This window comes from Jaculus jaculus, chromosome 3, assembly GCF_020740685.1.
Source record: "Jaculus jaculus isolate mJacJac1 chromosome 3, mJacJac1.mat.Y.cur, whole genome shotgun sequence".
Lineage (NCBI taxonomy): Eukaryota > Metazoa > Chordata > Mammalia > Rodentia > Dipodidae > Jaculus > Jaculus jaculus.
The window spans coordinates 50,508,572-50,519,370 of NC_059104.1; the positions used below are offsets into that span (position 1 = coordinate 50,508,572).

The 10,799-nt window shown below is 38.5% G+C and overlaps 1 non-coding gene across 1 annotated transcript; it reads right to left on the reverse strand.

Annotated features, from left to right (window-relative positions):
- Positions 1–367: 367 nt before the first annotated feature.
- Positions 368–474, reverse strand: LOC123459612. Its single transcript, XR_006636371.1, has one exon. It is a non-coding gene; the product is annotated as a U6 spliceosomal RNA (small nuclear RNA).
- Between the last annotated feature and the right edge of the window lie 10,325 nt (positions 475–10,799).

Below are 10,799 nucleotides of genomic sequence, written 5' to 3' on the forward strand. Positions count from 1 at the left end.
GGAAGTAGCCTTCTTTGTCTTTTTTGATTGTTTTTGGTTTGAAGTCAACTTTATCTGATATTAATATAGCTACACCTGCTTGTTTCTTATTCCCATTTGCTTGGAATATTGTTTTCCACCCTTTCACCCTGAGGAGGTTTCTGTCTTTAGTGGTAAGGTGGGTTTCTTGAAGGCAGCAGATTGAGGGGTCTAATTTTTTGATCCACCCTGTTAGCCTGTGTCTCTTGATGGGTGAATTAAGGCCATTAATGTTTAGGGTGATGACTGTGAGATTTGATTTGATCCCTGTCATGTTGTGGTGGTAGAGGTGTGTTGGCATTTCCATGGAATTTAATTTTTTTTTTCTATCTACTCTGGATTTGGTTGCAAAAATATGGAACGCTTCACGAATTTGCGTGTCATCCTTGCGCAGGGGCCATGCTAATCTTCTCTGTATCGTTCCAATTTTAGTATATGTGCTGCTGAAGCGAGCACAGGTTTTAAGTTTTGATAACATAAATTTCTGCCTCTGGCCCTGATCTTTTCACTGTTCAAAGAGGACTGAATTATCTGATGATATGATTTGAACTCTTTCAACATGATCAGTAATTATGAGGACACAGATTCGATGCAGCTGCTGCAAGTACTGAACAGAGCTTTAGAACAAACTGATCACCACAGAACTACTGTGGGGTGAAATAATTTGTCAGAGTACATGGTTGAAAAAAAGTAAGATTTAACCCTCTCTAGGAACAGACTGAGTTACAATCTTTAAAACTTCTTTTTATGTCATACCACAATAACTCCCATTTCAGACAGATGACAAGATATGGGAACCCTCTCACTCTACATACTGTAAGGTTTGGGAGTGACCAAGACCACACAAACCACTCTGAGTCCAAGGAAAAAGCTTTTATTTGGGAAAAGCACAATGTGCCAGGGCTGACTCACAAGAGAGGAGCACAGCCAACTTGAGTTTTTCAGGTACTGGGCTTTACAGGGATTCTTCAGTTGGGAGAAGGTGAGGAAGGGAAAACTCATGTGTTGTTTACATTGGCCATTTCAAATAGCTAGGGTATGAGACCAGAACAGTGAGCAGGGGACCTACAAGATAAGGGAGCAGGAAACCATGACCTGGAGCATTGTTGGGGAAGGAAGGGATAATGGCTGAGTGGTTTCTTGGGGAATGTGCATAATCCATTTCCTTATGTCTTTTGCCATCCTGCTGTCCTTGGTGACTCCATTTTGGGAGCCCATCCTGTTCTAACATTCCAGCTTTTTGTTAATGATAAGAGATAAAGTTTAATTTCTTCATGCTGATGTTAGAGACAATGAGTTCTTTTGGGGGAGACTGGAAAATGTAGTCAGTGGGTCTCCCTTCAGGAAAGGTGATGAGGAGACAATTTCATGGTGGATAGAGGTAACTGACTGTGAGCAACCTCTGTCAGCTCCAATGTAGCATGCTGTTACAACTTGGTCCAAAGCGAAGCAGAGACTTCTCTCATATCACCCCTGTATTGAGTTGGCTTTGGGACAGTCACTGGCAACATCTGTTAGAGAAGGTGAGGGCTATGGGCTCTGCACACCCCATGAGAGGACAGATGAATTAAAGAGCTTATTACCCTTGTCAACAGCTGTGGCAACAAAACACCAGGCACAAAAGGAAGATGAGCACTCAGAGGTGAGGGATAGAGGGCTTGGGGCAAGACAGAGGAGTCAGAGGAGCATCAGTGGATACAAGAGGAGCATTTTGGGATAGATGAAGAGTAGAAACATGAGAGAGTTTAAGTTTGAGAGTGCCTGTTGGGGTGGCAGTGTACTTATCCCTGGTAAGGGTAAGGACTAAAGAAGCAGGGGACCCAAGGAATAGTACTGATTCTGGCTAAGGCAAGTGGGAGGAGCTGAGGCCAGGGTAGGTGAAGTTCAGAGTTCAAAAGTAATCAGGGATGGGCAGAGGCAGAAGACATAAGTTAATGTCAGAGTTTAGTATTGTAAGCCTGCATCAGACAGGGGAGCCTATTAGTTGGAATCTGTTTATATTGTAGTTATATTTTGTAGTTATATTTTTCTTCCTAAGTGAGACCATGTAAGCTGCCAGAATTAACTGATTATTTTAGAGTAAAATAATGGTGCTATAGAAGAAACTTTTAGGGACTGTGAGGAATTCTGGAACTCTTGGCATTATCATCTGCTAGGATAAGTCAAGCCCATGCTGACCAAGTGGCCTTCCCTCTTTTGGGAAGCCTGAAGGACTGATTTTCCTATGATGTGACTCTCCTATTGCAGATACAATGTCTTGGAATTCATTTCTCTGTCTCCATATCCTCTCTGATCAAGAAGACAGGTAACTTATCAGAGGCTAGAAGTTAGCAGATGTTCCATCTCTATGGCCTTTTGACCTGGGAGCAGGAACCAAAATATTGGTTATCCTTTTAACTGCAATGTCCCCAATTGATTTTGGCTTCTACATATAGTTATTACTCACTCAGAATCTGTACAAATCTGATTAACAAAACAGATTAGTTAAAAAGGTACATAACATATTAGCAGAGCAGATCTGGTTAGAGAATTACACAATAGTTTAAAATCATTTTGATTAATATTTAAGTTTAGTTGTCAGGTGACAGTATAAGCTATATCTGGGACATAGAAAGCATACACATTCTATCTTTTAAGTATCTGTCAGTTATAACTATAGACAGAACATTTTAGTAGCCCTAAAAACAATATTTTACCAATTATTTTATCAATAACTTTAAGCTAACTGATTTAATCCTAAAATTGTATGCCAGGAAAAGACAAGACAGTATAAAAACTTGGCATCTGTGTTTGAAAACAACTTTGGCTAGTCTGTATACCAATGCAAGTATCAATTACCTTCCAAACTGGAAGCAGAACAGCAATTTAAGATTATTTTTCCAGGGCAGGTAGCATGTCTTAAGTATTAGTATCTCTGTAAGCAATGAACCTAAGATACCAGAAATGAGACAATTAATTAAGTGAAACCTTGACTCAAGTTTATTATTATCAAGAATAAAATAAAACCTGATCATTGCTAAGTTAAGCAAGCACAATTTTAACATACATTAGAGGCAGTATGACAGACAGAAAGTAATTTCTTTAATAAGAACCTTTTATCATTGAACAATTTTAAGGTTTAACTAAAGAAATATTTATGACTGTTATATGAAGCTTAGACAAACTATATTAACATTGTTTGTATACAGTGGATTTCCCTAAGACATGGGAGCTTTTTTTGTTTTCCTAAGAACAAAATCACAATAAATGACTTTTTATAAGACTGAGATTATAATATCAGTAATAATTCTCCAGCAAAACCAGGATGAATAAGAAGAATTATCTTAAAATTAGAGTTTTAGCCAGGCATGGTGATGTATGCTTACTGACAGCCAAACATCATGGACTTTGTATAAACCAAATTATAATATTCTGATATCTGGAAAGTCTGATACTAACAAAAAGTAGACTTTACATATTTAAGGCACATGAGGCTACAGAGTGTAAACTGTGCACAAAAGATCCATTAACAGAATTGAAAACAAATAAGAAATCTATATTATGTAACATTTTTTGGCTTAAATTTGAAGATGTGAAAATTTTCAATTTTTAAAGCTTATAACATATTATATATGTATTATGAGGACATTTAGCACTTTTAAAGGCTAAATAAGATGTCCATCCAATCTATAATTCAGTTTCTGAAATTAATTTAGCTATATATAATATACCCAAAGAATAGAGGAACTGGGTTAAACTGCCATGATTTAATGAAAAAGAAGTCTCACAGAAAAGAGGGAATGGGCAAGCCAGGGCCACTTGCCATTGGAAACAATCTCCAAATGCATGTTCTACTATGTGTATCTATCTTTGCAAACAAGCATGTTTAACTGCTGAGCCAGAAAGAACTATTTTCAATCTCCTCCAAATCATATACAAATCATACATAAAACATACACAAAATTTTATGAAATAATTTATAATTACTCAAACCTTAACTAACTCTATAATTTTGTTTGTGACGCTCTGCTAAACTTGTTCAATAATGATGTAAGTTAACCCTAAAGTAACTAAGATTGTGATTTTTGGAGGAATTGAGGAATTACATTTTAAATCACAACATAATTTTGTTTAGAATTTTCTTTTACTGCTCACCATGAAGTAAATAGTTTCCAAGTGTATGACATAAATACTGTTCAGTGTCTCCAAATGTAGTCTATTTACCTTATAAAATAGGGGAGGAGCCGGGCATGATGGCACATGCCTTTCTTTAATCCCAGCACATGGGAGGCAGAGGTAGGAGGATCGATCGCTGTGAGTTCAAGGCCACCCTGAGAATACATAGTGAATTCCAGGTCAGCCTGGACTAGAGTGAAACCCTACCTCAAAAAATAAAAATAAAAATAAATATAAATAGGGGAGGAAAGAATAAATAATTCTTTTGTGAGGGTTGTATTTTGTTTTTTGGGTTTGTTTTTTTTTTTTTTTTTTTGAGTCAGGGTTTTAGATGAAATAACCTTAGGAGAGAATGATTTAATTTTAACCTTAAGATTTAGTTAAAAGGTTGACAAATAGAGGGACTTAGCTAACTTGTTTTGTTACTCTAAATTCAGTCTTGCCTAACCATTATCATGACCAGATTGCCATCAGTCAGTTCAAGTTCTAAGTTTACAACCTGAATGCCATAGTAAGGGCCTGCCTTTGTTGGTCTGATCTAAGTCCTAGGCTAATAATCACTTTGTATCTCAAGAAGTTTATAATCTCAGCAAGTACTTTGTCTTTAACCTTCTATTCAGGCTTACTCACACCTTCATTTACATATGTTTACTCTAAAATCTACATAACCACTCTGTAACAGTCTTTTCAAACATTTAACATTCAACATTTAAAGTTTTCTCTCCAGTTTATCTTCTTTAGTCAGTTCATCTCATAACTACCAACAAAAACTTTCATTGTCCTTACCAAAAGCCTTTTAATAAAAGGCCTTTTGAAATAACTTTTTTTATAAAAGAATAGACCAGATTTGATTTCTACTATTTATCTAGAATAAACATAGAGATTTTGTCATTTATTGGTTTTGGAACTTTGTTTTTTATAACTTTCCTGAAACACATTTTTTTTAAAAATATGAAAGATTTGAGCATTATTAGAAATTTTCTCATAAATTCAGCATTGAGCACTTCTAAAGTTAAACATAAATTTGGAGACCATTTTTATGTTAGTAGTCCACAAAAGCATAAATAGGTAAAGTAAACTTAAAAACAGTTGCAATTTTCTTATAGGAAGTCCCCTACTTTTGTCCTTGTTATAGAGAGCTGCCCCAGCCACAGCAGTCTTCCCCAGGTTCTAGCATCGTACCCCTGGGGAACATGATGGGACAACATAACCTCCTTTTTCTTTTTTTAATTCCAGGGGTAGTTTTGACTTACTTCAGGGCTACAAAGGCAGCTTTTTATTCTGCCATTTTATACCTCTTTAAGAGTAGGATAATTCTGTAAAAATTTTTGCCTATGATCTTAATTACTTTCAGTGTTTCTTTTGGGGGACACTCAAAAGTAATAGTTGACCATGCTGTCTAGTATGGTGGGCCTGGTGGAGAACATCCCCCACAATGAAATGGCACTGCTCAGAACAGAAATCATTCTGCAGTCTTTGGGCTGTGAGCTACATACACATTCATACATACGCGTTTATTTTCAGTGCACTTTTCACATAGACTCCAGACAACCATTTCCCCTCAGATATTCATTCATTCATTCAGAAGCTATGCATTTTCATTTCAAATTTCTATTCTATTCACAACTCCAGATACAAAAATCAAGTCTTATAAGTGGAAGCATGAAGTAGCAGAGAGAAGGCCATGCATGCAGAGTGAAAAATTGCTTGAATATAGGGTATTTTGGATCATCTGCCTGTACACGGGCAGTTTTTTTAAATCAGTGAGAATTCAGAAATTAAAAGTACTGTCCTCTGGCCATTTGGACCCATTGTCCATCTTATATTGTGGCTAGGCAGACTTGCAGAGAAAAATCAATAAGGTGTGATGTCATCCAAGAGTAATAGAGGCTTTAAGTTCTTAAGGAGACAGGGAAAGAGCAAATCAAGGGTGAGAGAAATGAACCAGAGTTTAAACTCAGTTTATACAGAACTCCAATATGACTCCCTGTCCCATTACGGTCAATGGGCCAGCACCTCCCATGTGGGCAGATGCCATACAGGTCACAACTATCGGCTCTTTAGACTGTTAGTGGGCAAAGCAGGCACCTATGCTCCTGATGGCAAAAGCAGCTGGCAGTGAAAGATGAGACCTCAGGAAAGAGAGGGAGTGTGTCACAAGATGGTGCAACTGAACCAAAAGGTGCCCCTTAGGGTATGGTAAAACAGCAAGCAAGAAACCTGGAGGTGTCGAGAGTACATCTTTCTCTAAATCTGGGGTTAGGGCCCAAAAGTAGCCAAGGAATGTAGCCTGGCATGCCAGCATGGTTTCCACAAGGAGGGATTAATCTCTAGAGCAGGACAACCTGAGAGGGAAACTTACTGAGGAGAAAGGAGATGAAGGGAAGAAGAGAGAGGCCAAATTACGGTAGGTATGAAAGCTGGTATCAGGCAGAGATGGTCCAAAGCCTTCAGAGGGTCAGTAGCAGCTCAGTAGTCTGGTCAGGGGGGAGGTCTGGCCTCCCAAAAGGTCAACCAGAAGCCTTCTATCTGAGTCAGGGCACCAGATGGAAGGTTTGGTACCAAGACCATGCAAACCACTCTGAGGCAAAGATGAAAGCTTTTATTCAGTAAAAACATGAGCTACCAGGGTTGACTCACAGGAGAGGAGCACAGCCAACCTGAGATTCCAGATAGTGGGCTTTATAGGGCTTCTTCAATTGAGGGAAGATGAAGAAGGAAAAAGAACTCATTTGTTCTTTACATTAGCCATTTCAAATACTTAGGGTGTGAAACCAGAACAGTGATCAGGTAACTTATAAGATAAGTGGGCAGGAGACCATGACCTGGGGACACTATTAGGCAAGGAAGGATAATGGCTGGATGGTTTCTTGAGTAATGTAGATAATCCACTTCTTAATGTCTGTTGCCATCCTGCTGTCCTTGGTGACTCCATTTGGGGAACCTGTCCTGACCTAACACATACAACACATCACTAAGCACCCTTGATGTATGTTCTAGTCACTCACCTGAATATCATCAAAAAAAGTCTTCTGAAATTAACAACAGCAAAAAAAAATATTAATAACAATAATTCTACATATGAACTATAACATCATGTGAATTTAATTTAACATTGATTTGGCTACTCATAATTAATGTGGTAGGGGAAGCTGTGTTAATGTAGCTGACAATATGTTGTACATATCAACTCACCTAATTCAACTTTTGATCTGTAGCAGAGCATAGAAGTATACAGAAAATAGTCTAAATATATCACTAAATTCCCAAAATAACAAAATCCACCTTAGATAAACTTTAGCTCCACTGAAAAAAAAAAGAAGCAACTCTCTGAAAGCCCCAAACAGCTCTACTATCAGCACACTCCACTTCCACGTCAGGCTTAGAAAACTTGAGGCCCAGAGCTGCTCTGCACCGCACCTGGCATTCTGTGATTTAAAGGAGAAATATGACAGACCACCATTCAGATGAACTCCACAGTAAATGGCAAGTGTTCTCAGGCAGACCCTCACATGTTGGGGATTTGTTTTCACTGACTGGGCTCCAGTATCCACTGCCACTAGTTTCCTGGACACTCTCTGGGGAGTCTCCACTCAGCAACCGTGCCTACTCTTTTCAACATAACACATTACTACTGACAACAGAACTGATTCCCACAAGGTAGCAGCAATATAAGCCTGGAAACCTGCTTCTCCTCTCCATATTTACAATTTCTTTCCCTGGGTTAGCATGGCATGACACTCATTCTTGTTAACCTCTCAGGAAAAAAAAAAAAAAAATTGTATCCTATAATCTTGTTCTCTGCTTTTCATTTCACATATCAACATTATGGCCATGAGCCCTGAGTAACAGAAACAGTATAAGCAAGAACAGATTCTTGCTCTGAATCTTTCGATGTTGTTTTAATTGGAGGAAATTTAATTTTCCAGTGTGACACATTATTCAGTATTTCATATAAACTAATTATTGCAATCAACTGTAAGAAAGGTAATTCAGTATCCTTGATACTTTGAAAAACTTGCACACAATAGATATATGATACTTTACACAAAAACCTTAATCCCACTAATTACAATGCAGGGGAGAAACAAGCCTTGTTTTGTAAATGCCTAATAAGACAGAGCATCCGAGCATCTCCAATGAGCACATTAGGCACAGAGCAAGCAACAAGTCTCTTTGTCAGGTTATTTACAGGAGCCAAAAAAAGCAACCTTCCTTACATACTTCTTTTGACCATAATTATCTTACCCAGCCACAAACATTTAAAACTAAGCTTAGATTTTTAAGCCAAGGGACAACACAGAATAAATTGATGTCTGTATTTATAGGGCAAACTAACTTTGTTTAATTATCTTTGACAAGACTAATCAAATAAAGTCATTGTTTTATATCATGAGGCATCTTAGCTATCTACATAAAAACAGGCTTGGGATGGAATAGGGAAAGCTTAATAAATGCACTGGTAGTTGTTTCTAAGCTGGCTCCAAGGAAGCTACAAACTATTGCAAGTTACATTAACAACCCTGCATCGTGGGGCCAGGGATATGGTGGTTAAAGGTACTTAGTCCACAAGCCTGCTAACCAGAGTTCGGATCCCCAGCAGCCATGCAAAGCAGGACATGGAGTGATGTACACATCTATAATCCCAACCCACCCATGGCTGTGGAAAGTGAAATCTGATGAATCCCAGAGCTCTCAGGCCAACTAGTCTGGCCTTCCAGCAGCAAACAAGAGTAGCACTGTCACAAGTAAGGGGAAAGGAGAACCAATGCCCTGAGGTTACCCTCTGACCTCTCCACGTGCACCATGGCATGAATGAATTATACCAATCATAAAACTAAAGAGCCACACAAGAGAGCTAAAATGCTGAAATGTAAAGAAGCAAGCATAATGGAATTCTCTCTCCTCCTGTCCAAATTTCATGGTGGTGGTAGGAGAAAGGATTCTGGGAAGAGGCTAGCCATACAGTGTCTTAATCTTCCAGAACTTTAGATATCTGTGGCAGATACCTTCTTATTGCTGAGACAAACACCATAAGAGCTTATGGGAGAAAAGGATTTATTTTGTCTTCCAGAATCCAAGGGAATACCATCAATAGCAGAAGCTGGCTCACATTAGCATCCACAGCAAAGATTGAAAAACCAACACCAGGAAGCACAAACCAACACCCAGAGCTCAAAGTGCTTTCTACACATCTAGTAGTGCTGGACTAAAGATTCACCCCCAGGGACCACCCTGTGTAATAGGGATCTGCCTGCTTGGGACTTAAGTAGGAAGTTTAATTTTTTGTTGTTGTTATTTGGTTTTTGGTTTTTGAGGTAGGATCCCACTCTAGCCAAGGCTGACCTGGAATTCACTGTGTAGTCTCAGGGTGGCCTCCAGCTGAGGTTGATCCTCCTACCTCTGCCTCCCAAGGGCTGGAATTAAAGGTGCGCACCACCATGACCAGCCAGGAAGTTTAATCTTAGAAAACCAATCCCTGAGGCTATGAGGGACATACATTTACATTCAAACCACCACATATCAAAGAAAAAAACGTGACAGATAAATTTGTAACAAACTAAATAACAGGTCATCCTGACTATTAAAAGTGACAAAATGGATGTGGACAAACTAGCAGCAGCTACAAGATCTTTGTGGGACCAATGTTTTTATGAATGAAGCATTTAAAGGAAAGGTCTGAGGCAAGACACGAAGACATGGGAAAGTTATAGGGGTGAGGGGAAGGAAAGGAGCTCCCTGAAAGGAGTCTGGTTGAAGTTTCTCACCAGCTGAGAATCAAGAATTTCTACAAAACTAGTATTTGCTGTGAAGGATGCCCACGCAGAGACAATATTTCTTTTACATAGAAATATGTTCAAATGGGAATGTTAAAATAGCACCAAACCATATTTGCATACTGAATGTATATGAGTTCAGGTAATAATTTGTTCCTCTCATGGATATTTTCTGGGAATCTTATAAGCAACACTATTAACTTAAGTTTATGGTAAAGATATTCTATGAGATCTAGACTTCTACCTTATCAACTGTAATCCTGTCAGGCATTCCTCAGGAACCATCCTGTGATTGTATTTAAATTTCTCAGCAACCCTTTAAAGATAAAAGCTTGAAATTATCAAAATCCCACATATAGCTACTGTAATGACATTAAGTGTGACCCTTCTTTGAGAAGCTCACACCCACAATTGAGGATGTCTCATTCTTCCCAAGTGCCCATTAATCCCTCCTTAAATCTATTATAAGTGTCTTAAACTTCAATTCAGCATCATACTGGCTCATCCTGAAATGCTTTGCTATGGTAAAACCAAGGATATAGCTTTCCTGAGTAGGGAGCCCTAAAAACGCTAAGGGACCCCCTCAGACTGCAGGAGGTGGGGATAGTCAAGACATTGATAAGCCTGGGCACAGCAGACACCAATTACAGACAACCTGTCTCACTGAAGATCAGGGTCTTTTTCCTTTGACAGAGATTTGTGCAAAAAAGAAACTAGTAGGAATTAAACAGAAGGTAACACACAAAAACAAGTGAACAAAAAACCTAAAAACGGGAAAAAGTCAACATTCAATGAAAGTTAAGAAAGAAATGTCAGAAAGTGATCTGGAGAGAGATGGCTCAGCAAAGT